At 44.7% G+C, this 27,609-nt stretch overlaps 1 pseudogene; it reads left to right on the top strand.

The window, feature by feature from the left end:
• The window catches only part of LOC137333750 (uncharacterized), a 64,748-nt pseudogene that overhangs the window by 12,288 nt on the left and 24,851 nt on the right, over positions 1 to 27,609 (top strand).

A 27,609-nucleotide genomic window follows, 5' to 3' on the forward strand; every position in this document is an offset into this window, starting at 1 on the left:
CGAGGTGCGGCTTATGCAAAGGCTCTATGGGGAAAGGCCACCATGTAAAGCCATACCACTTTGTATTGTTCACCATTTATTATAAGATATGTACTGTGTTTGAATTGTAATAATGGGATTGTATTGTGTACGGTCTGTATTGTATTATTTTGAATTGTATTGCTTTGGAATTGTGATATTTACATTGAACTGTGTGTATCCTTAAATTTTATGAAATAAAGTATATTTTGAAATTTAAAAAATTTAAAAAAGAGATTAAGGAGAGATTAAATAGAGGTGTTCAAAATTATAAGGGGTTTCAATAGAGTAGATAGGGAGAAATTGTTTCCACTAGTAGGAGGGTTGGTAACCAGAGGACACAGATTTAAGATAATTGGCAAAAAGTCCAGGGGGAATTGGGAGAATTTTTTTTAATGTAGTGATTTGTTATGACCTGGAATGCACTACCTGAAAGGGTGGTGGAAACAGTTCAATAGTAACTTTCGGAAGGGAATTCGATATATATTTGAAAAGGAGAAATATATAGGGCCCTGGGGAAAGAGCAGGGGAGTGGGAGTAATTGGCTAGCTCTTTCAAAGAGCCATCACAGACACGATGGGCCGAATGGCCTCCTTCTGTGCTGTATGATTCTCTGTAGAGCCAAGAGAAGCAGGAGAACTGAATGCTGCTTTTGTGTCAGAAATGAATGAGGCAAAGAATTTTCTGTTTCACTTTTAATCACAATGCAAGATTTCCCCAAATTATAAATTGTTACAGGCTGTGTTACTTTGAACTAAACTATGGCTTTTAAATCTGAGATAGATCGAATTTTGCTAGCCAAGGGTATTAAGGGATATGGAGCCAAGGCAGCTAAATGGAGCTAGGATACAGATCAGCCACTCGTAAAGGATGTCAGAGCTGTAAAAGTTAAACTGTGACTCCTCGGTGATACTTGGAGAACCCCTGTGGGATTTCAGGACCTATATTTCTGTGGGTGAAAACTCATGGAACATATTTTACAGAATATAACTTGGGTATAATTTGAGCTGTAAATATTGTTAAATATGTAAATTAATTCAAAATATTTACCAGGAACTTAATCATAAAGTTATTCAGTTAGAAGAAATGACTAGACAGGTTCCGTAAAAGAGGAGAGATTTGAGATACTGGGATTATTTCCATTGGCACAGAGAAGGTTAAGAGGAGATTTAATGGAGGTTTTTTTTAAACTGTGAAGGGTTTTCATAGGGTTAATACAACAACGACAACAACTTGCATTTATATAGCACCTTTAATGTAGTAAAACATCCCAAGGTGAGAAAGAACTCCTTTTAGCCAGGCATATTGTTTTGTGGTGGAAAACAAGGCTATTTTAAAATAAGAATTTTTAGGTCACCAGATTTTTCCCATGGTTTGGTGCAAAAGCAATTTTCATTTAAAATTGTGGCAAATGTGTATTGGTAGAAAAGGCCTTAATCTATCCAGTAAAGTAAAGCCAGTTGTAAAAACATCCATTTCTTTAAAAAGAATGCTGAAATTTCTTTTGTAGACATTATAGCAGCATATAAGAAAGAACTTGCATGTATAAAGCACCTTATCACATCCTCTGAATATTCCAAAACACTTCACAATCAACAAATTACTTTTGAAGTGCAGTCACCAGCTATGTAGGTAAAGGAGGCAGCCAATTTGTACACAGCAAGCTCCCACTAATGACAAATGAAAGGAGAAAAGTTCATTTGTTTTGGTGATGTTACTTGAGGCAGAAATGTTGGCCAGAGAGAACTCCCTGCTCTTCTTCATGGTATATTTCACATCCACCTGAAAAGAAAGTATTCCAGTTCATATTCACAGTGCAATTAGATGTTATGCATAGAGAGCATCATATTAATTTACACAGAATAAAAGAGCACCATCTGTGTGTGAATGTTATAGAAACGGTTGAAATTCCTTTGCTCCTTATTTGTAGTAGAGCACCTAATTTACACAGGCCTATGCCAGTATGGGTGCATCTCTGGGACTCGCATGCTACTGCCAACTCTGGCGCCTTCAGGAGACCCCCTCCCTATGTAAGAGGCCAAATAGGAAAAAAAACCTCCCTCTTCTCTGGCCTGGAACCCCAAACCTTGGTGGGGCCCATTTATACCCATCTGGAGGCTGGTATGCTTCATCTCACTGGGGATACCAGCCTCCAGTCTTACAGCAGACCTCTGACAGGCTGGGATCAAGCTAACCCCTGGCCTGGGAGTCCCTGGATCCTAAAGGAAGAAGGAAGAAGGAAGGTGGAGAGGTAGAGGGGTTTAGGGAGGGAATTCATGAGCATAGGGCCATGGATGCCGATGGTGGGGTAAAAGGAGGGGGCAGTCACAAGAGACCATAGTCAAATGAATGGAAAGTTTGGGGGGGTGGGTGTGGACTGTACGAGGTGACAGAGGTAGGGAGGGGCGAGGCAATGGAGGGATTTGAACATGAGGATGAGAATTTTAAATTTGAGCTGTTTGGGGACCAGGAGCCAATGGAGGGCAGAGAGGACAGGGTTGTTGGTTGAGTGGGACTTGGTTCAGGATAGGATACAGGCAGCAGAGTTCTGGATGAGCTGAAGTTCATGAAGATTGGAGGAGGGAAGACTGGCCAGGAGAGCATTGATGTAATCGAGTCCAGAGGTGGCAAAGGCACAGACAAAAAAAACAAATGTAGTCAGATTGCAAAAAAAGAATACTAATGCAGGAAGCCAAAAATAAACATGGAGGAAGTGTAGCCTGACAAAAATGAAAGCAGACAATCACAAAGTCACTGCCCCTTTAAGCTGCAAGTGGCCTTTAAAAACTGCAGCAGCATCTGAACTTCCTCGCCACTGTAGCATGTGCCAAATGGCAGGATGCCACATGGGCCTGGCAGACACCCACTTCATGCGAATTACCAAAAAACAGAAATGTGAGTGCACTGGGATAAGTCTGGGCGGAGCTCACTTCTGACGCACTCCGCTTGTTGTGTGATTGGGCACAGGCCCCAGAGAGAAAACTGGCCCTTGAAAATTTTGCAAATAGGTACTGGAGTCTTATGTAAAGAAAAAATACATTAATTTTATTTCAACAACAAGAAAAATGTTACAGGCCTATTAACATTCCCGCATTTGGCAGGACTCTCAGAAGTAATAAATTAAATAGCATTAGCACAGGGAGACTTAGGGATCTGGGAGTAATAGTGTACTAATCACTTTCAGTGTCCAGATACTGTGACAAAGCAATTTAAATAGCATTTCACTTCTGAGGTCCCTGATTTATGGAAGAATTTTTCATGTTTGCATTTCACGCAGGAAATTGAAATGTAGTTTTTTGTACATTGGGATTACTTCCACAAATCATGAGACTCGTGAGTGAATTACAAGTTTTGTAGCACTGTTCAAAACAAAAATAGAATACAAAGATATATAGCCAGTACAAGCTTGTGAGACCAGAAAATTTGGGGCTGCACTCGCTGGTGGCATGGAGATGCTCATACTGACACCAGAGGGAGCTGGTCTCACATAATTTTGTGAGGCAAGTCCCCCTCTTCATTTAAATGGGTTCCATACCCATTCAAAATGTACGCATGGAGTCTGGCCTGAAAGATGGCTCGCTGAAAATCGCAAAATTGGGTGAGCCAACAGCTTTTGAAAGGCTGCTGCTTAGAAGAGAGTTGCTCCTTTTAACCTCCAGCAAATTAATTGGAGGCAACAGATTTGCATGTGTGCAATGAGGGTGGTGTCAAACATTCCCTCCTTTAGTAATGAGTCATTAGGGGTATTGCTACAAGTAGTGTAACAAAGAAGGGTAGCCCTTTATGGTGCCAACGGGCACCTACCTGTAAAATGTACAAGCTGCATGGATTGAGGTAGCTGATTAAGTGAATGAATGCAGTCTCCAAGATTCACCATGCTTGGAAGCAAATGAGAAGTGCAATGGCATCAGATGAAGCGTGAAAGTAAATGTAGGCATGTGTACTCTTCCTTCATGCAAGGCAAAGACCCAATGTAGATGTTCACCTATTGCACCCTCACGGTGCTAATCTGAAAAGCATCTGAAGACCCCTTTTGCAACACTTCAAAACAGAGCCCCCCAGATGTCAAGGAGCATACAGGCAATAAGGCAAAAAAGGGAAGCTTATGTCAGATACCGAGAGCTCAATACTGCAGAAAGCCTAGAGGAGTATAGAAAGTGCAGGGGTGAAATTAAAAAGGAAATTGGGAAAGCAAAGAGAGGGCATGAAAAAATATTGGCAAATAAAATCAAGGAAAACCCAAAGATGTTTTATAAATACATAAAGAGCAAGAGGATAACTAAGGAACGAGTAGGGCCTATTAGAGACCAAAAAGGTAACCCATGTGTGGAGGCGGAAGATGTGGGTATGGTTCTTAATGAATACTTTGAGTCTGTCTTCACAAAAGAGGGGGATGATGCAGACAACGTAGTTAAGAAGGAGGAGTATGAATTATTGGGTGGAATAAACATAGTGAGGGAGGAAGAATTAAGGGGTTTAGCATCTTTGAAAGTAGATAAATCGCCAGGCCCGGAAGAAATGTATCCCAGGCTGTTAAGAGAAACAAGGGAGGAAATAACGGAGGCTCTGAGCATCATTTTCCAATCCTCCCTGGCTACAGGCATGGTGCCGGAGGATTGGAGGACTGCTAAAGTTGTACCGTTGTTTAAAAAGGAAGAAAGGGATGGATCGAGTAATTACAGGCCAGTCAGCCTAACTTCGGTGGTGGGCAAATTATTGGAAACAATTCTGAGGGACAGTATTAATCATCATTTAGAAAGGCACGGATTAATCAAGGACATTCAGCATGGATTTGTTAAGGGAATGTCACGTCTAACTAACTTGATTGAATTCTTCAAGGAGGTAACGAGGAGGGTCGATGAGGGTTTGCTGTGGTTTACATGGATTTTAGCAAGGCTTTTGACAAGGTCCCACGTGACAGACTGGTCAGAAAAGTAAAAGCTCATGGGATCCAAGGGAAAGTGGCAAGTTGGATCCAAAATTGGCTCAGTGGCAGGAGCAAAGGGTAATGGTCGACGGGTGTTTTTGTGACTGGAAGGCTGTTTCCAGTGGGATTCCGCAGGGCTTAGTAACAGGTCCCTTGCTTTTTGTAGTATATATCAATGATTTAGACTTAAATGTAGGGGGCATGATTAAGAAGTTTGTAGATGATACTAAAATTGGCCATATGGTTGATAGTGAGGAGAAAAGCGATAGACTGCAGGAAAATATCAATGGACTGGTCAGGTGGGCAGAAAAGCAGCAAATGGAATTCAATCCGGAGAAGTGTGAGGTCATGCATTTGGGGAGGGCAAACAAGGCAAGGGAATATACAATAAATGGGAGGATACTAAGAGGTGTAGAGAAATAGAGCGACCTTCGAGTGCATCTCCATAGATCCCTGAAGTTAGCAGGTAAATAAGGTGGTTAAGAAGGCATATGGGATACTTGCCTTTATTAGCCAAGGTATAGAATATAAGACATGGGAGATTATGCTTGAACTGTATAAAACACTAGTTAGGCCACAACTAGAGTACTGCATACGGTTCTGGTCATCACATTTCAGGAAAGATGTGATTGCACTAGAGAGGGTACAGAAGAGATTTATGAGGATGTTGCCAGGACTGGAGAATTTTAGCTATTAGGAAAGATTGGATAGGCTGGGGTTGTTTTCTTTGGAACAGAGGAGGCTGAAGGGAGATTTAATTGACGTGTATAAAATTAAGAGGGCCATAGATAGAGTGGATAGGGAGGATCTATTTCCCTTAGCAGAGGGGTCAATAATTAGGTGGCATAGATTTAAAGTAATTGGTGGAAGGATTAGAGGAGAGCTGAAGAAAAGTTTTTTCACCCAGAGGCTGGTAGGGGTCTGGAATTCATTGCCTGAAAGGGTTGTAGAGGCAGAAACCCTCATTGCATTTAAAGGGTACTTAGATATGCACTTGAAGTGCTGTAACCTACAAGGCTGCGGACCAAGAGCTGGAATGAAAATGTTGTACTAAAAAGGTGCTGTACAAAAATAACATACATGGAATTATGGGGAATGTACAGCACAGAAACAGGCCATGCCGGTCTTTATGCTCGAATCGAGCCTCCTTCCACTCCTCTTCAACTAACCCAATCAGCATAATCTTCTATTCCTTTCTTCATGTGTTTTTCTAGCTTTCTATGCTAGTCGCTTCAACTACTCCTTGTGGTAGCAAGTTCCACATTCTAACCACTCTCTGGCTAAAGAAGTTTCTCCTGAATTCCCAATTGGATTTATTAGTGAATATCTTATATTTATGGCCCCTAGTTCTGGTTTCCCCCACAAGTGGAAACATTTTCTCTACGTCTACCCGATCAAACCCTTTCATAATCTTAAAGACCTCTATCAGGTCACCCCTCAGTCTACTCTTTTCTAAAGAAAAGAGCTCCAGCCTGTTCAGTCTCTTCTGATAGATATAACCTCTCATAGAAACATAGAAATTAGGAGCAGGAGTAGGCCATTCGGCCCTTCGAGCCTGCTCCGCCATTCAATATGATCATGGCTGATCCTCTATCTCAATACCATATTCCCGCTCTCTCCTCATACTCCATGATGCCTTTTGTGTCTAGAAATCTATCTAGCTCCTTCTTAAATATATTCAGTGTCTTGGCCTCCACAGCCTTCTGTGGTAGAGAATTCCACAGGTTCACCACCCGTTGAATGAAGAAATTTCTCCTCATCTTAGTCCTAAATGTCCTACCCCATATCCTGAGACTGTGACCCCTCGCTCTGGACCCCCCAGCCAGGGGAAACATTCTCCCTGCATCCAGTCTGTCTAGCCCTGTCAGAATTTTATATGTTTCAATGAGATCCCCTCTCATTCTTCTAAACTCAAGTGAATACAGGCCGAGTTGACCCAATTTCTCCTCATACAACAGCCCTGCCATCCCAGGGATCAGTCTGGTGAACCTTCGCTGCACTCCCTCTATGGCAAGTATATCCTTTCTTAGGTAAGGAGACCAAAGCTGCACACAATACTCCAGATGTGGTCTCACCAAGGCCCTGTATAACTGCAGTAAGACATCCTTGCTCCTGTACTCAAATCCTCTTGCAATGAAGGCCAACATACCATTTGCCTTCCTAACTGCTTGCTGCACCTACATGTCTGCTTTCAATAACTGGTGTACAAGGACACCCAGGTCCCTTTGTACATCAACATTTCCCAATCTATCACCATTTAAATAATACTCTGCCTTTCTGATTTTCATTGCAAAGTGGATAACTTCACATTTATCCACATTATACTGCATCTGCCATGTATTTGCCTACTCAGTCAAACTGTCTAAATCGCCTTGAAGCCTCTTTGCATCCTCCTCACAACTCACGATCCCAACTAGTTTTGTTTCATCAGCAAACTTGGAAATATTACATTTGGTTCCCTCATCCAAATCATTGATGTATATTGTGAATAGCTGGGGCCCAAGCACTGATCCCTGCGGTACCCCACTAGTCACCGCCTGCCACCCCGAAAAAGACCCATTTATTCCTACTCTCTGTTTCCTGTCTGTTAACCAATTTTCAATCCATGCCAGTATATTACCCCCAATTCCATGTGCTTTGATTTTGCACACTAACCTCTGGGCCTCCATTTTAGCACCCGCTATCAGGTGCGTTCCTGGCGGTGGGGCTCCAAAAATCGGAGAATCCCGGAGCGGGTCGGGAGCCCGGCTCCAACCAGCCCACTTCCGGGTTCCCCACAGACACGCTGACGTGCGCGCGCAGCCCCCACATGTGGGACTCCCGCAGGCAATTAAATACCTAGGTATTTCAGGTCGTTAACAGACCTGATTAAGTGAATATGTGAGGAGGGGTGAGTTTTTAGAAACAACTGGGACTGTTTCCCATACTGGGGGAAACACTCCCAGTTGAAATGGACGTGTTGCAGCTGTCAGCCTGTGGCAGCTGCAAAGGTCCATTTGACAGGCGGGGGGGGGGGGGAGACCCTCACTCATTGCAGGAGGCCACTCTGTCACTTGGGACAAAGTTTGGCCTCCACCACCCTCCTCCTGACAATCAAATTCACCAACTTGCACACTTACCCCGGTGTCCAGACACATGTATCTACCTTGCGGACCCCCTCAAACGTACATTTTCCGGATGGGGGCCACCGTAGCTGCAGTCATGACCTCCTCGGAGGGCAAACAGCCTCACCAGCCTCGCCATCCACGCCATCCACCTCTGACACGTGGAGCTCCACAACACAGTGCTGTGACACTTCCACCTGCACAGCAGGAGGGAGGGCAACCGCAGAGAGAGATGCGTCGCAGAGGGCACTACCCTTGCCACAGGGTCCACAGACCGAGGCTCAGCTTCCTGGACCTCTCTGAGCAGCAGTGCACACGGAGGCTCAGAGTCACTCGACATGTAGTCGTGGACATCTGCAGCCTCCTTCATGCCGAGCTGCTCCCGGCTGGCCCGAGCACCATCTTCTTACCTGTCGCTGTCAACGTCACCACTGCCCTCAACAACTTCTCCTCCGCATCCTTCCAGGGTGCCACCGGGGACATCGCCGATGTCTCTCAGTCGTCTGCACAAAAGAGCCCTGCAAATACACCTACACCCACTCTGCAGTGACACAATGGGTGGCATCAGGTGTGGGTCTTCATTGTGATTCTCAGGAACGGGCATTATTGTACAAACCAGACAAGATTTGCACGTGAGTCACCTGACGAAGGAGGAAAGCTCCGAAAGCTTGTGATTTCAAATAAAGCTGTTGGACTATAACCTGGTGTTGTACGACTCCTTACCTTTCTAATTATATAGGCTTCTATACTGTGTACATGCACATTGTGTATGGTTGGTTGTAATATTGATAAACTTCTAAGAGCTTCAATAATAGACCAGTTATGCTACATATTTTGCACTGATGCAAAGTGCTTTTGTCTTTATATTGCTGTACAATGTGGACTAAACCCAACACTTAATTTATTTTTGGAGTTAGTTTCTGGATTGATGTTTTATGCACACATTAGATTCCAAGGAACCATGATCTTCGAAAGATGTTCAAAGTCTTTAGAGTATAATGACCAACCACATCCTGTATCCTGTGTTAAAGATAGAGAACATATTCATCCAGGCTTCACTCACACACTGACTGATGAAAATGCTGTTCCCGGCTCTGTTCAGCTCTGTGACAATGATTTTCTTTCTAATACCGGGTTGTAAGTATAACCATAGAGTTTCAATTCTTTTATATGTTGGCTGGGAAACTTTTTTAAAAATTAGTTATCATACTTAGTTCTATAGATTGGAAGATTTATTACGTACTCCACACTGCAAACCTTTTGGAAATCGCAGATCAGATATGCTCATATAAAGTGTATATGCATATTGTGTATGGTTGGATGTAATATTTATAAACATTTAAGAGCTTCAGTAATAGGCCAGTTATGTGACACAATTTGCATTGATGCAAAGTGCTTTTGTCTTTATATTGCTGCACAATGTGTACTATGCCTTGGTGTAAAGTCACCAAACTGATGGTGCTTAAAGTTTAGCAGATAGTGTAAGACCACTTTAAGGAAGTAGAATTGCAAGCTAACCTTAAAATGTTTAAACTTTAATTTTCAAATACCCGATGAGCAGATCTCTGCTGTAGAGAGTTCTGCTGTCTCTGGCTAGCAGGTGATATAGATCCAGGGATATAACATGTATCTAGAAACCCTGCATTGCTTTAATCATATAGCTGTGCCCCATGTCAAGTATTCGTTTAACTGAGGAACAGCACCTCATCTTTCACTTTACAATCTTCTGGACTCAACAATGATTTCAATAACTTCAGATCATAACCACTGCTCCCATTTTTTCAGACAGCAGGTGCTGGTAATGGTTCTGCTGTTGCTATTTACAGCTACTCCTGACCAATCTTTTGTTTCTTAACCTGTCCCATTACCACCCTCCCTGCCTTGCACCATCATCCCTTTTGTCATTTAATTATTTTGTCCTCTACCCTATCACCGACCTCCCCTCCCTCTCTCCCCCCACCTTTCCCTGGTTCTGTACTTGCTCAAAAACTTTAACTCTTTAACATCTTCCAGTTCTGATGAAAGGTCTTCGACCTGAAACGTTGGGCCTCCATTTTAGCACCCGCTATCGGGTGCGTTCCTGGCGGGGGGGCTCCGAAAATCGGGGAATCCCGGAGCGGGTCGGGAGCCCGGCTCCAACCAGCCCACTTCCGGGTTCCCCACAGACGTGCCGGCGTGCGCGCGCAGCCCCCGCTGGTGGGAATCCCGCAGGCAATTAAAGCCAGCGGGGTTCCACTTGAAGGTATTTATGTAGGTATTTCAGGTCATTAACTGACCTGATTAAGGGATTATGTGAGGAGGGGTGGGATTTTAGAGCAAACTGGAACTGTTTCCCACACTGGAGGAAACACTCCCAGGTCAAATGGACGTGTTGCAGCTGTCAGCCTGTGGCAGCTGCAAAGGTCCATTTGACAGGTGGGGGGGTGGGGAGACCCTCACCCATTGCAGGAGGCCACTCTGTCACTTGGGACAAAGTTTGGCCTCCACCACCCTCCTCCTGACAGTCAAAGACACCAACCTGCACACATACCCCGGGGTCCAGAGACATGTACCTACCTTGCGGACCCCCTCAGATGTACATCTTACGGATGAGGGCCGCTGTAGCTACAGTCATGACCTCCTCGGAGGGTGAACAGCATCACCAGCCTCATCAGCCTCGCCATCCACGCCATCCACCTCTGACACGTGGAGCTCCACAACAGAGTGCTGTGACACATCCACCTGTACAGCAGGAGGGAGGGCTACCGCAGAGAGAGATGCGTCGCAGAGGGCACTACCCTCGCCACAGGGTCCACAGACCGAGGCTCAGCCTCCTGGACCTCTCTGAGCAGCAGTGCACACGGAGGCTCAGAGTCACTCGACATGTAGTTGTGCACATCTGCAGCCTCTTTCATGCCAAGCTGCTCCCGGCTGGCCCGAGCACCATCTTCTTACCTGTCGCTGTCAAAGTCACCACTGCCCTCAACAACTTCTCCTCCGCATCCTTCCAGGGTGCCACCGGGGACATCGCCGATGTCTCTTAGTCGTCTGCGCAAAAGAGCCCTGCAAATACACCTACACCCACTCTGCAGTGACACAATGGGTGGCATCAGTCGTGGGTCTTCATTGTGATCCTCAGGAAAGGGCATTATTGCACAAACCAGACAGGATTCGTGAAGACATGGCAGTAGTGGTGCCAATATAATATGTAATGTGAGTTGGTCAGAAATTCAATATAAGTAACACCCATGACAAACCCTCAAACACCCTTGTGCATCCCCTTCATGCTCACGACACGTTTGCCTTACGCTTCCTACTGCACATATGTGATGCATGCCCTGTGGCTGCAGCACAGGTAGTGGCAGGTTGAGTGAGGCTGGCCGTGAAGGAGATGCACGAGAGGGTGAGTATGAGAGAGAGCCATGAGATTGTATGCGGATTGGGTTGAGTGGTAGTGGCGGGATGAGTACTGGCGAGGTGAGTAGGTGCAGGTAAGAAGAGGATGAGGTTTGAGTGGGTATGAGGGGTGATGTGACAGAGTAGTATTGGCAGTGCTGAAGGAGATGTGGGGTGGGGGCAGTGATGTGGCAGACGGAGTGTAGGGGAAAGACTACGTGTTCTCACTGTGGCTGACCTACTGAGGTCATTGGAGCGCCTCCTGCACTGTATGCAGGTGGGCGATATGTTGGTGGTGCTGGTGACCTCCTCTGCCACCTCGAGCCAGGCCTTCCTGGTAGCAGAGGCAGGCCGCTTCCTCCCGCCCACCGGGGGGGAAGATCTCTGTCCACCCCTCCTCCTCACCCCATCCAATGATACCTGGAGTGAGGCATCATTAAACTGGGAGCAGCCTTCCCCCTGGGCTGCTCCATGCTGTAATTTTTGCTATTTGTTGCAGCATCTGTCAGTGGAGGACTGCCCCTTTAAATAGAACACCTCCAGCTGACAGATCTTACTGCGCATGCGCAGCCCGCCCGACGCGCAGATCAACAGTGGGGAACCCGGAGGAGAAGGTAAGTGGATCCAATTAGTGGATTGGATGCTACAATTGGAAGCTGACTAATTTCACCAGGCGCGTTACCCACGCGCCCGATAGCCCCCCCGCCGAGAACCCGCAGCCCTGCTAACATCGGGCCCGTTAACTCTGTTTCTTTCTCCACAGATGCTGCTTTACTTGCTGAGCTTCTCCAGCATTTTCTGTTTTTATGTATGTTTAACTGTTTTGGCTATTCTACCTGCATGGTGACTGTAATTAATTCAAAAATGAGTTTTTGCATGGGCTGATAAACAGCAGTTAATATTTTTCCCAATTACATAATTTTACTGACTGTAATGTAGAGCCTAGAAATTACTGTTGGCGTAATTAATGGTAATTTTAGCACTAGGAAAAATGAACATGAAGCTACCAGATTGTCGTAAAAACCCAAACGGTTCACTAATGTCCTTCTGGGAAGGGGACCAGCCACCACTACCTGGTCTGACCTACAAATAACTCCAGTCCCACATTGTGTAGTCGACTCGTAATGCCCTCAGGGCAACTGGGGATGGACAATAAATACTGCTTGCCAGTGTTGTCCACGACCCAGGAACAAATTAAAGAAAAACACAAATGTGTAAAATATCATTCAAATGCACTGGAATTGATAGTAACCCCCCAAAAATCGCGAAACGCAACTCCAACCCACCACGTACACACGTGCCGCCATTTTTACGTCAGCGGGTTGCATGGCGTTCCTGTGTCCCGTTTTGGAGAGGCCAGACATTTCATTATACTATTTAAATCAGGCTCCCACAGTGCAATTTAAATTTAAAGGTTTCCGGCCGAGTTTCCCAGAGCTTTGGAAACCCGGCAGTGAAATGATGATGGATGCATCTGCTGCAGAAGGTAAGAGCTTTTTAGAGCACTGCTTGTGAGCCAGGAGTAGCAGGAGTGCTCCCCCCAGCCCCTCAAGCAAACTTTCTGCCAATCGTGGCCTCTCCTCGCTGCCGCGATTGACTGATCCCAATCCCCGAGCTCGAGGCGCTTGTCCCGCGATCGGCCAACCGCCCCTCCACCTCCAACCCCCGATCTTTCCCTCCCTCCCCTCCTCCCGATTGCCGGGCTCCGACCCCCCCCAACCAAGCCCCCATCTTTCCCGATTTCTGGGGGCCGTCCCCAACGGTCCCCAGCTGCGGCCTTCTACCACTGGCTTTCCCGCCTGGCCGTCAGCTAGCCTGTCAATCTGGCCAGATGCCAGAGGGGAAACAGAATAGAAAGATGATAATGAGGTCCTGCCCTTAAATTTGGCAGGACCTCTGTGTCCCCGGGATTTCCGAGTTTCCTTCCCCCACTACCAGGCACTTTATCAAACGCCTTTTGAAAGTCCATATACACATCAACTGTATTGCCCTCATCTACTCTCTCTGTTACCTCATCAAAAAACTCTATCAAGTTAGTTAAACACAATTTGCCTTTAATAAATCTGTGCTGGCTTTTCCTAATCAATCAACATTCATCCAAGTGACTGTTAATTGTATCCCGGATTATTGTTTTTAAAAGTTTCCCCACCACTGAGGTTAAACTGTCTGGCCTGTGATTGCTTAGTTTATCCTTACACTCTTTAAAAAAAATAATAAAATAAATAAAATCTATTTATTTACATTTTTATCATTATAGACAAATGTGTGAAAATTATTGGAGGCCAGGAAGTTGTACCCCATTCAAAACCTTATATGGTGTCCATCCAGTTTCGAAATAAACATCAGTGTGGAGGAGCTTTAATCGAAGCCAGCTGGGTGCTGACTGCTGCACACTGCCAAATGTAAGTTACAACAGATAAATGCATCTAAAAAATAATAATGTTGCTGTGTGTAAATATATTAACAATTTCTCTAAGATATAACTTATGAACATATGAAAAAGGACAGGAAAAGCCCAATTGGCCCATCGAGCCTGTCCTGTCCCAGTATGGTGTAACTTACACACATCATCACCCTCATTCCCCCTCACCACATGCAGTCATGCTATCTCCTGGGAGAGGGACAAAAGGTAGAGGCATTTTGGAAAAAAATTCTGGGAAGTTCCTCTCCGACCCACAAGTGCGATAAAGGAAGCGCTAAGAAACCACGATGACTGGGAAACCCAATGACCCATTTCCCTTCTATATGTAGAGATGTTTGCCACTTGCAGGAACTTGTCCAGCTATCTTTTGAATGCTTGCAATGAAACCACACTCTGCACTTGCTGGTAACTTATTCCAGAGGTTGATGACTCTTGCATCTAAACTGGTTCTGTGCTTTCATAACTTATACTTAAGTCCTTGGTCCTCCCTAGCCTATCTAGCTCAAATAGCCTATCCACTTGGTCCAAGTCTAAACCTTTTTATAAAAAAAACCTCAATCATATCTCCTCAAAGCCTATGCTTTTCCAAGTAAAAAACCCCAACTCTCTAAGTCTGTCCTGATAAGTAGATCTTCTGTGTGTCTGAAGCTTCTTGTGTAAACTGTTTGATTAGTTCAGTATAAGTTTATGTCTTGTTGATTCTACTGTAGAAAATAAAAAGTTATTGAGAAAGAAAATTGCCAGCTCCCATTACAGTTCTCCACTTCAATTTGCATTTCCAGCTAGAAAACAAGGGAAAACAAAGAGGAAGTCATGAATTACCTCAATAATGCTTCCTGTCAGCTTCCCAACCTTATCACCACCAGAACCACCCGCTAGCCTTCCCTGGAACTCCACTGCCACCTTCCACTCCCCAGCCTTTCTGTCTGAAGCACATCAGCCATTGGCTGTCACCTCACCTGGTGAGACCGCACCTGGAATACTGCATACAGTTTTGGTCTCCATACTTAAGAAAAGACATACTTGCTCTCGAGGCAGTACAAAGAAGGTTCACTCGGTTAATCCCGGGGATGAGGGGGCGGACATATGAGGAGAGGTTGAGTAGATTGGGACTCTACTCATTGGAGTTCAGAAGAATGAGAGGCGATCTTATTGAAACATATAAGATTGTGAAGGGTCTTGATCGGGTGGATGCAGTAAGGATGTTCCCAAAGATGGGTGAAACTAGAACTAGGGGGCATAATCTTAGAATAAGGGGCTGCTCTTTCAAAACTGAGATGAGGAGAAACTTCTTCACTCAGAGGGTGGTAGGACTGTGGAATTTGCTGCCCCAGGAAGCTGTGGAAGCTACATCATTAGATAAATTTAAAACAGAAATAGACAGTTTCCTAGAAGTAAAGGGAATTAGGGGTTATGGGGAGCAGGCAGGAAATTGGACATGAAGCTGAGTTCGGATCGGTCAATGCCCTGTGGGTGGCGGAGAGGGCCCAGGGGCTATGTGGCCGGGTCCTGCTCCGACTTCTTGTGTTCTTTAGATTTGTGGTTGGGATCAGATCAGCCATGATCTTATTGAATGGCGGAGCAGGCTCGAGGGGCCGATTGGCCTACTCCTGCTCCAATTTCTTATGTTCTTATGTTCTTATGTTCTTCTGCCTGTTACCGGGCCTCACTTCCTAAACCCATGAGCAATGCTGCAGGAGGTCACAAGTAAATGTAAATGTCGAAGAATGATAGTCAGTGAAAGTATGTTTCCAAGTGCAGAGTAGACCCCAGGAATACATAGGAGTTATTGTGATTGTATAGGTGTCATTTTCAAAATTTTACAGAAATGAAATTGCCTTAAAATAGACTTTGAAAAGATCACTTGTATAACCATAGAATTGACTAAACCTACAACTGGCTGTGAGACTTCCGTTGAAGTTTCTAATTTAGAGGTGTTTGGTTCAAATCAATGCTGACAATCACAACCTATCTTTCTCTCAAGCAGGATTTGAAGTTACTTAGTCTAATAGTGCTGCCACCCATTAAAAATAATTAGGAAACAGTAAAGTGTAGCAAGTAATCAAGATTCACTGTATAAAATTGCATATGCTTTGAATGTGTAAAGTTGTTGTTAGGAAGGAGCGTGTCATTAGCCCGGGGAACCTTGAACTACAGTAAATATAACAACAAATCAATACCTGTCATCAAATTGCAAAGCTTACATGAGAAAGCTGAATAAACTTTATTACTGGCTGAGAGACAAGAGCTAAACTTAATGACATCAGAGCATGAGAATTATAATTTTACTACAACTCTCAACTGCAGAGAAAGAGCATTTCACCTCTTATGTGAATGATGTTCAAGTAGTTTGAGGGCTGAGACAATGCCAGTAATAGCTTTCCACACATTGTTACAAACTGGATTTATATATACCTACTTCAGTAACCCTGCAGAGTGGAGAAAACTGTTCTATATTAGTTCAGATTCTACACTACACTGCACAATGAGCAATAACATCAGCATCTTATTTAAATTTGACAAGTAAATCCAGTGAAGTCTAGTTAAACCTGATTTGTATTTAGATTCTGTGCTGATCCCCACTTACAACATATCGGGGGCGAAACTGGGCCGTTTAGCGCCCGTTTTGTAGGCGCTACGCAGACACCTAAATCCCAAAAATGGCGTCCGAGATGCACGTGTGTACTTCCGATGTGAAGTGCGCAGGACACCACCTTGGTAAAGGGGATTGCGGGCTCACACCTAACAAACTCCGGCAGCATGTAGGGTAGGGAGATGACAATGCGAATCAGTGTGCCACGCTGATTTGAAGCAGCTGGTGATCCACACTCCAGCCAACGCACTGTCCTAATCTCCCACACCTGAACAGGATTTAAACGGCATAAAGGACCACCCCACCAGCGCTATTTAAAGGGCTCATGCAGGAGTTACAGGTTAGTTGCTGGATTATTTATTCTGGCTGCTGGTGCAATTGTACATGTTTTTCAAACCTTCCTATACTTGGCTAAAGCTGCAATATTTGAGAGTGGTTTGGCTGGTCTTGCAGTACTTTTAGTGGCATTTAAAATATTGTGTTGAATAAAGTTGCTTTCAGACATGGGTGGCCTGCTAGGATTTCCTCTGGAAATTGAACATGACTGGGAGAATGAAGAGAGACCACGCAGAGCAGGACAATGATAGAAGAGGGAGGAGGAGGTGGCGCAGGGCACTCAGCAGGAGGCCATATTCAAGGAGTGTCTTCAGGGACCAATTCCCTTACCTCAACTTCAGTGACGACCAGTGCGTCAGGATTCTACAGTTCACTAAAGAGGTTGTGACTGAAATTTGTTAACTGCTGCAGCCACACCTGCAGCCTCAGAGCAGAGCAAGGACAGCATTGCCTGTGGCTGTCAAGGTGATCGTGGCTGTTAATTTTTACAGCTCTGGCTCCTTTCAGGCTGCTGCTGGAAATATAAGCGACATCTCGCAGTTTGCAGTGCCCTGCTGTATAAGGGAGGTCACTGAGGCTCTGCACGCACTCAGAAACAAATTCATCTCATTCCCTCTTTCCAGAGACAAGCAGCAGGAGTGAGCATGAGGGTTTGCTTGCATTGCAGGCTTCCCCATTGTGCAGGGTGCCACTGATATTGCCATGAGTGCTCCACATCTGATCTCAGCCATATCCATGAACAGAGAATATGCTGCAAGCACACGCAGCACATCCTGCAGATCAATGCCCACTGCCCGGGCAGCAGTCATGAGTCCTTCACCCTGAAGCAGTTCAAAGTGCCAACTATATTTCAACCAGCATGGCAAGTCAAAGGTTGGCTACTGGGTGGCAAGAGTTATCCCCTCCTGAAATGGCTCATGACTCCGGTCAGGAACCCACGCACATGTGCATAACAAGAGCCATGCTGCCACATGAAACATCATTGATCACACCATAGGCGCCCTCAAGCAACGCTTCTGCTGCTGGACCGCTCTGGAGGAGCTCTGCAATACTCAGCTGAGTGGGTATCAAGATTTATTGTTGTACGCTGCATGATGCACAACCTGGCCATTATGAGGGAACAGCCCTTGCCACTGCCTATCAGGCGAGAACCTAAGCAAGAGGCAGAGGAAGGGGAGGAAGAGGCGGAGGAGGAAGAGACAGAGGAGGAAGTGGAGGAGGAAGTACAGCAGGAAGTGGAGGGAGAGGCAGGGAGGCTACAAGGTAGACAGGTCCTGTCAGCCAGGGCTCTGTGCGATCAGATTATTAACGAGCAATACCAGTAACCTCAACTACACCTCCCCATTCACCAACAGTCCCACACTCCTTACCTTTCCTCTCTCACATGACCATCAAATCATCCTCCTTATGATTACACTTGGTTCCTCCCTCAGCTCATTGCAGAAATAAAAACCACACTAAATGCCAATTCAAATCCACATTTATAACTTAACACATGAAATTATACAAACAAAATGAGACTATTCACTCTTGTGCATTCCCTTAGTCCCCATTGTCTGTGAGCCTTAACCTTTCCTAGTGCTCCTACAAAGTGCATCCCCTGTGGTTGGAGCATGGGTGATGGAAGGCTGACTTTCAATTGAGGAGAGTGCAGATCGCCTGGGAGGTCGACCTCGAGCAGCTCTGGGCCGAGAGGGTTTGGCTTCAGACTGCACCATCTTGGCCTGGGCTACAGCAGTCTGGACTGCCTGGCTGACAGGCATCAGCAAGGGCACTGGTGGAGTGGCAGGGATGGGAGCAGGAATGCTGTCATCTTGAGAGAGGACAGCAGGTTCGTCTTCCATGGCGCCACTGCCACTTTCCTGGGGCGGCGCCTCAGCAATTCTGGTGATCTGTTGGAGAACAGATTGCTGGACTGCTGCAACACCCTGGAAGCCCCTTTCAACAATGGCACCCAGAGCAGCAGTCTGAGCTCCAAATGAAGCAGTCAGATCTTTGATGGCAGATGTTTGTGCTGCAATGGAAGCTGTGACATCGATCATCAGACGCTGTATCATGGTGGGTTCCATAGGTGCGCTGATGGAGGTGACCACCCATTCCATGTTGGAAAGGATGGGCTCCAAGCTCAGCGCAAAGCCCTGTGCCAAGTTGGATATGGACACTTCCATGCTCCTTGACATTATGCGCAGGCTTTCAAGCAGGCTTTCCAGTGCACCAAGCATTTGGTTGTGTAAACCCAATCAGCCTTCTTCTGTAGCCTGGCCCATGGGAGTCATCATCTGACTTCTCTGCAGCAGAACTAGTTTGTGACCTTGTCCTTCAGCAAGCTGGCACCTGCGGTATCTGTTCCCCCCACCCTGGCTTCTGCACACTGGTGCCCGGTGCCTCACCACGTGCAGATCCCTCCACTATCCTAGCCTCTAAAGTACGCACAGTGCCAGTACCTGAGCTGGAGGCTGCAAGGGTAAAATCAAGTGACGGTGTCTCTTCATCATCACTGACTTCTTCCTCTGCCTCCTCTGACTGGGAAAGTTCCGGTTCTTGGGTATGTGAAATGACAAAGGGACATGGGTTGGGTTATGGTGAGGGGAGAGGAGAAAGTGAGAAGCAGATGCTTACACCATCAGCAGCACGTAACTCAGAAAAGATTGTGGGAAGAGGGAGAAGTGAGAAGAGAGAAGGAGGGTCAGATATGCAGAGACCCTTATCATCGATCCCTGCAGCACCACCAGTGACCAAGGCCTCAGCGTGTAGGGGTGCCTGCCCTCCTCCAGTTCTTTCTTGCTGTCTCCTGTTATGCGCCACCTTCTCCTGCCAGAAAGAGGGAAATGTGTCAGTGAGGGTCCTGCAAGATGTTTGGGTGATGTGGTTGTCATGGTTGACCAGCTGCCAGTGTGTGTGACCTGTGAGTTGTGGGTGTGCGGCTTTTAACAGTGGTAATGTGTAAGGGTGAGATGAAGAATCTGATTTGAAGGGTTGAGTACTGATTGAAAGAGTTTGTTGGTAGATGGGTGATGGGGATGTAGTGCACGGAGCAGTGGATACGGCTAGTGGTGCAGGTGATAGGAGATGCCACTTGACAGTTGAACTCACTCACCTTGACCACTCAAATCATTGAACTTCTTCCTGCACTGCATCCATGTTCTTGATGCTATGCTCCTGGCATTGACCTCGTCTGCTATTTCCTCCCACTGCCTCTTGAGCATATGTCTGGAGGGCCTCTTGCCCCACTGCGGATATAGGATGCCTCTCCTTCTGTCCACCTCTTGCACAAGGCCTCTAGTGTATCAGAGAACCTTGGTGCATGCTCTCTCACAGGCATGCCATTCTTGCAACTAACACAGCCCAGGAATCACTTCTCACACACTTCCTGCAGCCACAGTTCACCTCCCCTTTAAGAGGTGCAGCCTGCCTTTAAGTAGCACTAGCCGCTCCAGATATTGGGGCGCCCTGCTGATGTGTGCAGCCAATCAACAGTGTAGGTAATGCTGGCTGCACGCAGCAATCATTAAAATCATCAGACAGCACAACTGTTATGTGCTGCCTGCATCGCAACGAACAGGCGCGAGTTAATTGCGCACCGTGATCCCAGGGCCCATTTTCAGGGGTTATCCAATATAACCCCCATCTTCTCATCTAATTACTGCATTACACATCAGAGAAGGCTGCAAAATTCACCATTAGCGTAAAAATCAGTGGGGGTGAAATCACATTATGAAATATTAATAAGCAATATGTGAGTACAAGATTCCTTTGTCGACTGTTTAAACAAAGGTATTAGCCCAATTTAACACTTTCATTAAAACAGAGGACAGAGACTTTTCATACAAACATGTTTAACACATTTGATATTAATATTGCACATTGTGATTTCAACTCTAATGAAAATGAAGGTGATTGCATTTTTCCCAGTTCTCAGTAATATTATTGTCTGGTTCAATCATTCATCCTGCAGTACCATCTCAACTATTGAAAATTTTAGTGATAGTAATTAATCTAATTTTCTTTATCATTTTACAGCAAGAAGAATGAATTGAAAAATATCCGAATAGTTCTTGGAGCTCACTCACTTTCAAAAATAGGGAATGAACAGCAAACATTTACCATTGAGAGAATGATCCCACATTATTTGTATAACTCAAAAATGGCCACCAATGACATCATGCTTCTTCAGGTAAGAATATTAAAGCTTTGTGTTTCTAATTATTCTGGCCTAGAAATTCTTCCGCACCAGCAAGTAGGCACAAACTGGGTGCAGGGAACAATCCCTGTGGTTAGGCTCGAGGCACACCTAATATTGGGCCTTGGGCCTTGTTTAAATGAGATCGGCAAACAGTGGACACCTGCTGGACATCCCAAAGCAGCTCGCCGACGAAGAGGCTTTGAATGTTGGGTGACTGTGTCACCAGCAGCGGCCCTCAAGCACGTCGTTAAAGGGGAAGGGGATGCGATTGGGCGGGTGGGGGGCAACCAGGTCAGGGAGGGCGTTCAGGAGGTTGGGACGAGGCAGGGTTCGGTGGGGGGGGGGGGCGCGAGCGGTGGCTGACAGCGGCTCAAGGTTTAATATGGGGTCAGGAGGAACACTCCTGCTCCTCCCGGCTCCACGTTCAGGGAAGTATTTTTAATAAACTTATCTTTTTGGTGGCGGCCTGCAGCAGTCCCTTTGAGGACCACCGGTTAGGCTGCACGTAGACCTGGTTTTCCTGAATGCAGCCGGCTCGGCGCCTGTTCCGTTCAGGGCAATCAAATTTTGAAGAGGGAGCCTCAAATAGGCGTTAAACCCCTTATTTTCAAAGGGCCTAATGCCTGTTTCAGGTGCGGGCCCTGGACACCATTTTTTTGCTTATACTAATATGGCAGGCGGCGACTTCCAGCTCCTAATGAGTGCGTGCTGCCTGAAGACTTAGGCACCCGTTTTGAAAAATACCTGATGTTAGAAATCAAAGCAATCAGTTCAAACATTTTCAAGTATCATTTTCTGTAAAACAAAATAAGAAATTAAACTTTCCAATAACAAATGCTATGAGTAATATTCACTTTTTAAAAGCTAATTTGAAATATACATTCTAAATGTGTTCAACAACTGATGAAAGTGTGGTGCAACACTATCTACTGGTGCTAATATAATACAAGCCAAAATACGGTATTAATCTATATAATGTTTAATTTCTTTCTTTGGAATAATTTGCTCTGGAACAACAAATGTCCAGATACATTGAACAATAAACAACAGAACACGACTGTACAGTGGCTGCTCAAAATTGACTCAATAGTCACTCTTATTTTGCCAATAAAAGAACTTTACAAAATCTATAGCACACCCAGTAATCAAAGACGGATTTATTTTTGAGAGAGATGAAATCACTACACACGTGTAAACAAAATATGCACTTTTAAAAATGTAATTTCAGCTTAAGGGTACAGCGATCCTGAACAAACTTGTGAACACCCTGAGGTTGCCTAGATCTGGAAAGGATGTCAAAGATGGAGCGATTTGTAATGTTGCAGGTTGGGGGGTTACCAGGCTTGGAAGTAAGAAGATCTCAGACAAGCTGCAGCAAGTGAATGTAACCGTCATAGACAGGAACTTGTGTTCTGAATATTACACCTACCACCCTGCAATAACAGAAGACGTGTTATGTGCTGGTGACAAAAATGGAGGAAAAGATTCCTGCAGTGTAAGTACCTGTGAGATAAAAAAACATTCTAAAATTCTGGATTAACAGATAACTGAAGGCTAGCTGAGAAATCCTGCAAAAATAATTTGTTGCTGTGTTTAGTAGATCCCGAGTGCTGTGTCATGCAGCAGTGGAACAGAATTGTATACCCCTGACTGCCCACACAGTAGAGTGAATTCACTGATCTCACAGTTCCCATGGGGTGCCACACTAAAAAGGAGTACGGTTCAAAGATAGGGCTACAACACTGTAGTGCTGATTATCTGGCCCACGCTCCATCCAAGCCCACCTCCCTGCTGGGAGCACAGGAGCACTGAATTTATCCTGGCAAGTCCTCCAACCGCAGCTTTGTGGGGTGTGTTGGATGGAGGTCAGGCAAATGGGGAAGGGAGAGAGAAGTTGAAGGGCCAGCCACCCAGTAAAGCTGTTATTGCCAGTGACCATGAGGCAGGTTTCTATGTCACCTGACAAAAAGGAGAAAAGTAAATTTACAAAAATAATAAAATATTTGACCATCATCATTTAGGACACCACAAATTTGATATTGCAATTACTGTAGTGACAAATTATGTCTTTTTTTCTCCTTTATTCATTCTCAGAATGTGGGCATCACTGGCAAGGCTGACATTTATTACCCATCCCTAGTTGCTCTGAGAAGGTGGTGGTGGGTCTTTTTCTTTGTAACAGTTTACTACAATTGAGAGGCTTGTGAGGCCACTTTAGAGGGCAGTTAAGAGTCAACCATAATGGTGTGGGACTGGAGTCACATATAGGCCAAACCATGTAAGGCTAGCAGGTTTCCTTCGCTAACGGACAATAGTGAACTAGTTGTATATTTACAACAATCCGGCAGCTTGATGGTCACTTTTTCTGATACCAGTTTTTTATTTCTAGATTTTTAAAATTGAATTCAAATGTTCAAACTGCCATGGTGGGATTTGCGCTCACATTCTCTGGATTATTATTCCAGCCCTCTGGATTACTACTACAGTAACATAATCACTATGCTACCATATCCTAAGTCTGTTAGATTGGTAACAAAATTCATCTTTGTAAAGGTCATCTTTTATTTTGCTAAATACATACTTACTAATAGGAAGGTGTTCCAACTAAGGGTCAAGTGATCTTGTTTTAAAGCTGCAGTCACCTCCATTCAGTACATTTTATTTAAAGTAATGTTCCATGAAAGTTTTCCCCAATTTAGCAAATCCTAAATTGCCTATCTATCCAAATTTTGTGCAGTCTGAAAAGGAATTGGTTTATTCTCAAGCAGTAATGCTGATTTAGTTTATATCTAATCAGGTTTCTGACCCTTCCACAGCACCAAAAAAGCTCTAACCATAGTCATGAATGATAATCCCTGTGACTGTGGCTGTGGTGCATTATCCCTCTTCATCCTCCTCGACCTCTCTGCAGCCTTTGACATGATAGACCACACCATCCTTCTCCAATGTCTCTTCGATATCCATTTCAGTGGGGCCGCCCTGATTTGGTTCCACTCTTACTTTTCTGAGCATAGCCAGAGCATCTCCAGAAATAGCTTCTATTCCCACCTCCGCGCCATCACCTCTGGAGTCCCCAAGGATCCATTCTTGGTCTCTTTCTCTTCCTCATCTCCATGCTGCCTTTTGGCGAAGTGATCCACTAACATGAGGGGGCAGCTTCTCAACTTGATTTCAATAACGGATGGCCAATCTGCAATACCAGTTTTTCATGCAGGTGGTAAGTTAAAAATCTATCCAAGGGTCAATATATGCTGATGACACAGTTATATTTCTTCACCTTCTCTGCCAACCCCTCCACTGCCTCTGTACTCTCAGTTTGCTTGTCCAACATTGAGTCTTGGATGAAGCACAATTTCTTCCAGCTATTGTCTTTGGCCCCTACCATAGACTGTGCCCTTTTTGTGCATTCCCTCTTCCCTTTGCCCCATCATTGGCATCATGCCTTCAGTTGTTTAGGTCCCACACTCTCTAAGTCGCTCCCTAAACTCCTCTGTCTCTCCACCTCCATCTCCTCCTTTAAATCACTCCTTAGGTGTCAGCCTTGGTTCAGTGGTAGCAGTCATGCCTCTGAGTCGGGTGATGGGTTCAAGTCCCACTCCAGTACTTGAGCACATAATCTAGGCTGACACGTGAGTGCAGTACTGAGGGAATGCTGCACTGTCGGAGGTGCTGTCTTTTAGATGAGACATGTAAGCGAGGCCCCGTTTGCCCTCTCAGGTGGACGTAAAAGATCCAATGACACTATTCAAAGAAGAGCAGGGAGTTCCTCCTGGCGTCCTGGTCAATATTTGTCACTCAACCAACATCACTAAAATCAGATTATTTGGTTAACTAAGATGTGGAGATGCTGGTGATGGACTGGGGTTGACAATTGTAAACAATTTTACAACACCAAGTTATAGTCCAACAAATTTATTTTAAATTCCACAAGCTTTCGGAGGCTTCCTCCTTCGTCAGGTGAACGGTGTGGAAATGAAATTTTCAAATCCTTCGCATTTGAAAATCACACCGTTCACCTGACGAAGGAGGAAGCCTCCGAAAGCTTGTGGAATTTAAAATAAATTTGTTGGACTATAACTTGGTGTTGTAAAATTGTTTACAATTGGTTAACTAACTCATTGCTGTTTGTGGGACCTTGCTGTATGCAAATTGGCTATTGCATTTCCCTACATTACAACAGTGACTACACTGCAAAAAAAAGTATTTTATTGGCTGTGAAGCGTTTTGGGATGTCTGCAAGTTCTTTCTTAAAACCCACCTCTTTCACCATGATTTTAGTCAACCCTTCTAATATCTCCTTCTTTGGCTTGGCATCCATTCTTTCCTTATACCTCTGTGGAGCGCCTTGAGATAGTCTTCAATGCTAAAGGTGCTACATAAATGCAAATTGTTGTTGTTGTCTAATCAGGACATCTAGCCTCAGGTCCTTCTCTTTGCAATTGCAGCAAGCTTGCCATTTAATTTACATCTGCTGCTTATTTGAACGAACATGTTGTTTCTAAACAAGACATCAGGCTCACTGCAGATTTAAGCTGAGAACACAAGAGTGTAGCTAGGACACTCTGCTGAAACATAAGCTGGCATTACTATTTGAAATTAATTTTAGTTGCTTTTTCTGTCCACTTTCTACCCTTCCTTCCTTTTCTGACAAACAAAAAACAAGCCATTTGGCAAACCGACCTCTGATCTAGTACCGGATATGTCAATTCGTCCATCTCGCACTTTATCGGCAGTTCATCTGTTTTGCATTTTAGTAACTGTACAAAGAAGCTTGCAATTTGCTACAAAATGCAGATTTGCACTGAATGCACATCAGAAAGCAACAAGCAAAGGTTCTGCACAGACCTAATTGTATCTCACCCATCCCATGTGCAACCAGTGCAGATCCAGTCATCTACACTTACAGTATTAACATTGGCTTTGGCATTTTGTTACTAATATTGAGTAATGGATATTCAACAACATCATAAACCATAAAAATGTTGCACAAAACAGTTATAAAGCCTTTATATTCTTTTTGCTAATAAAGGGGTATTAGTGTTTGGCAAAGTTGTTTGCCATATACTGTGGTGGGTGGCAATGTACTTTATAAAGAAAACAGCATTGCATTACAGAAATGCCAGCCACCTACACAGGTGTCACTGCAACAAAAATAAATCACTTCTTTATTTTTGTCTATTTTTCCCCGTCCCTCTTCTCCTGGTGGTATTGATTTCTCGCTGGATCACAGTTCCATGGGCACTGGATGCCCTCAAAGTGCCTTGTCCAAATGACCATGATTCATATGTGAACCTATACAATAAGCGTTGGCAGATTATTTGACCAATCAAACCCAACATTGCCCTCATCCAAAGTCCATAATGTGCACTTCCAGCGGGGGCTATTAGATGGTGATCAGAAGCAGGAACCCTACCAAGGACAGCAATGTCAATTCTAACATCTTTATTACAGTCCTGACTTGGACCAGCTAGCTGTGCATAGACTGGGAACTCATACCCAGGACCTTCCTGGTCTATACGTTAATTATGGTATTAGACTAACAATGCAAAGATCATGGGTGTAATTTTGACATAGTGCGGTAGTGTCACCTGTTTTACACTATTGCGCAAAGTTAAAGTTACCCCTCATGGGTGCAAATCCTACCATAGCAAACTGAAGTTGAATTCAATAAATCTGGTAATTAGTGGGCTAGCACCAGATAAATTATCATGGAAAGTGCTGGATTGTTGATAAAACCCTACTGCTTCCTCTGCCTGATCTGGCCTACCCGTGAGTCCTTTTCCACACAATTTGATTGACTCTCAATGCCTTTCAAGGCAATCAGTTGTGGAAATGATTGCTGGTGGTTCAAGAAGGCCCACCATCACTTTCGCAGGACAACCAGGGATAGGCAACCAATGCAGCCTGCCAGTGTTGCCCACATCCTTAGAACAATTTTTAAAAAATCATTGGGCCAGAAATTGCTCACATCTCACAGCTCCTGCGAATAAAATGTACGAGTTTACTTACCGTGGATCCGTGGCATAGACTTGCGTGATTTTGACGTTTCGAAAAAATCGCGACATCAGCTCAGCCTCTGAACAGCGTAGGTTAATTCACATGGGAAATGTCTGTGGGAATAGAAGTCACGTCCACAAGCAGGCAAGTAGAAATCATTCATTTAAAGTAAACTTCTGTATGTCAGTGTAAATAAAAATTTAACACATCTTACAAAAAGCCAAGCAAATGATTTAATTTAATGAAACAGACATAAGTTAAAAGTAAAAATTTTTAAATTTTTACATTTTTTTTAATGATCAAAAAATATTAAAAGAGTAATATGACATTCCACATTTTTAAAATTTAATTTTTAGTTTTTTCGCAGTCATTAGGAGCCATCGCGCTTTTAAAAAGTAGTGTACAGCTGGTATTTTTCAGCGTACCTTTTGGTGGCGTAAGTATTTTCGTTCCAGCTGGGCAGATGGGTAAGTTTACGATTTTTGAATGATTTCAGTGATTGTTCCATACCATGTCCCTTTAATTCATGGCTGTCAAACCGCCAGCGAACCAGAGAGTAAGTTCACGATTTCCAGGTTTTAGTGCGCATGTGTGAACTTGCTGACTGAATTCGCCGGCGGAGAGAGAGAACGCCATTATGGAACGGTGTTCAGT

This window comes from Heptranchias perlo, chromosome 1 (assembly GCF_035084215.1).
Source record: "Heptranchias perlo isolate sHepPer1 chromosome 1, sHepPer1.hap1, whole genome shotgun sequence".
Lineage (NCBI taxonomy): Eukaryota > Metazoa > Chordata > Chondrichthyes > Hexanchiformes > Hexanchidae > Heptranchias > Heptranchias perlo.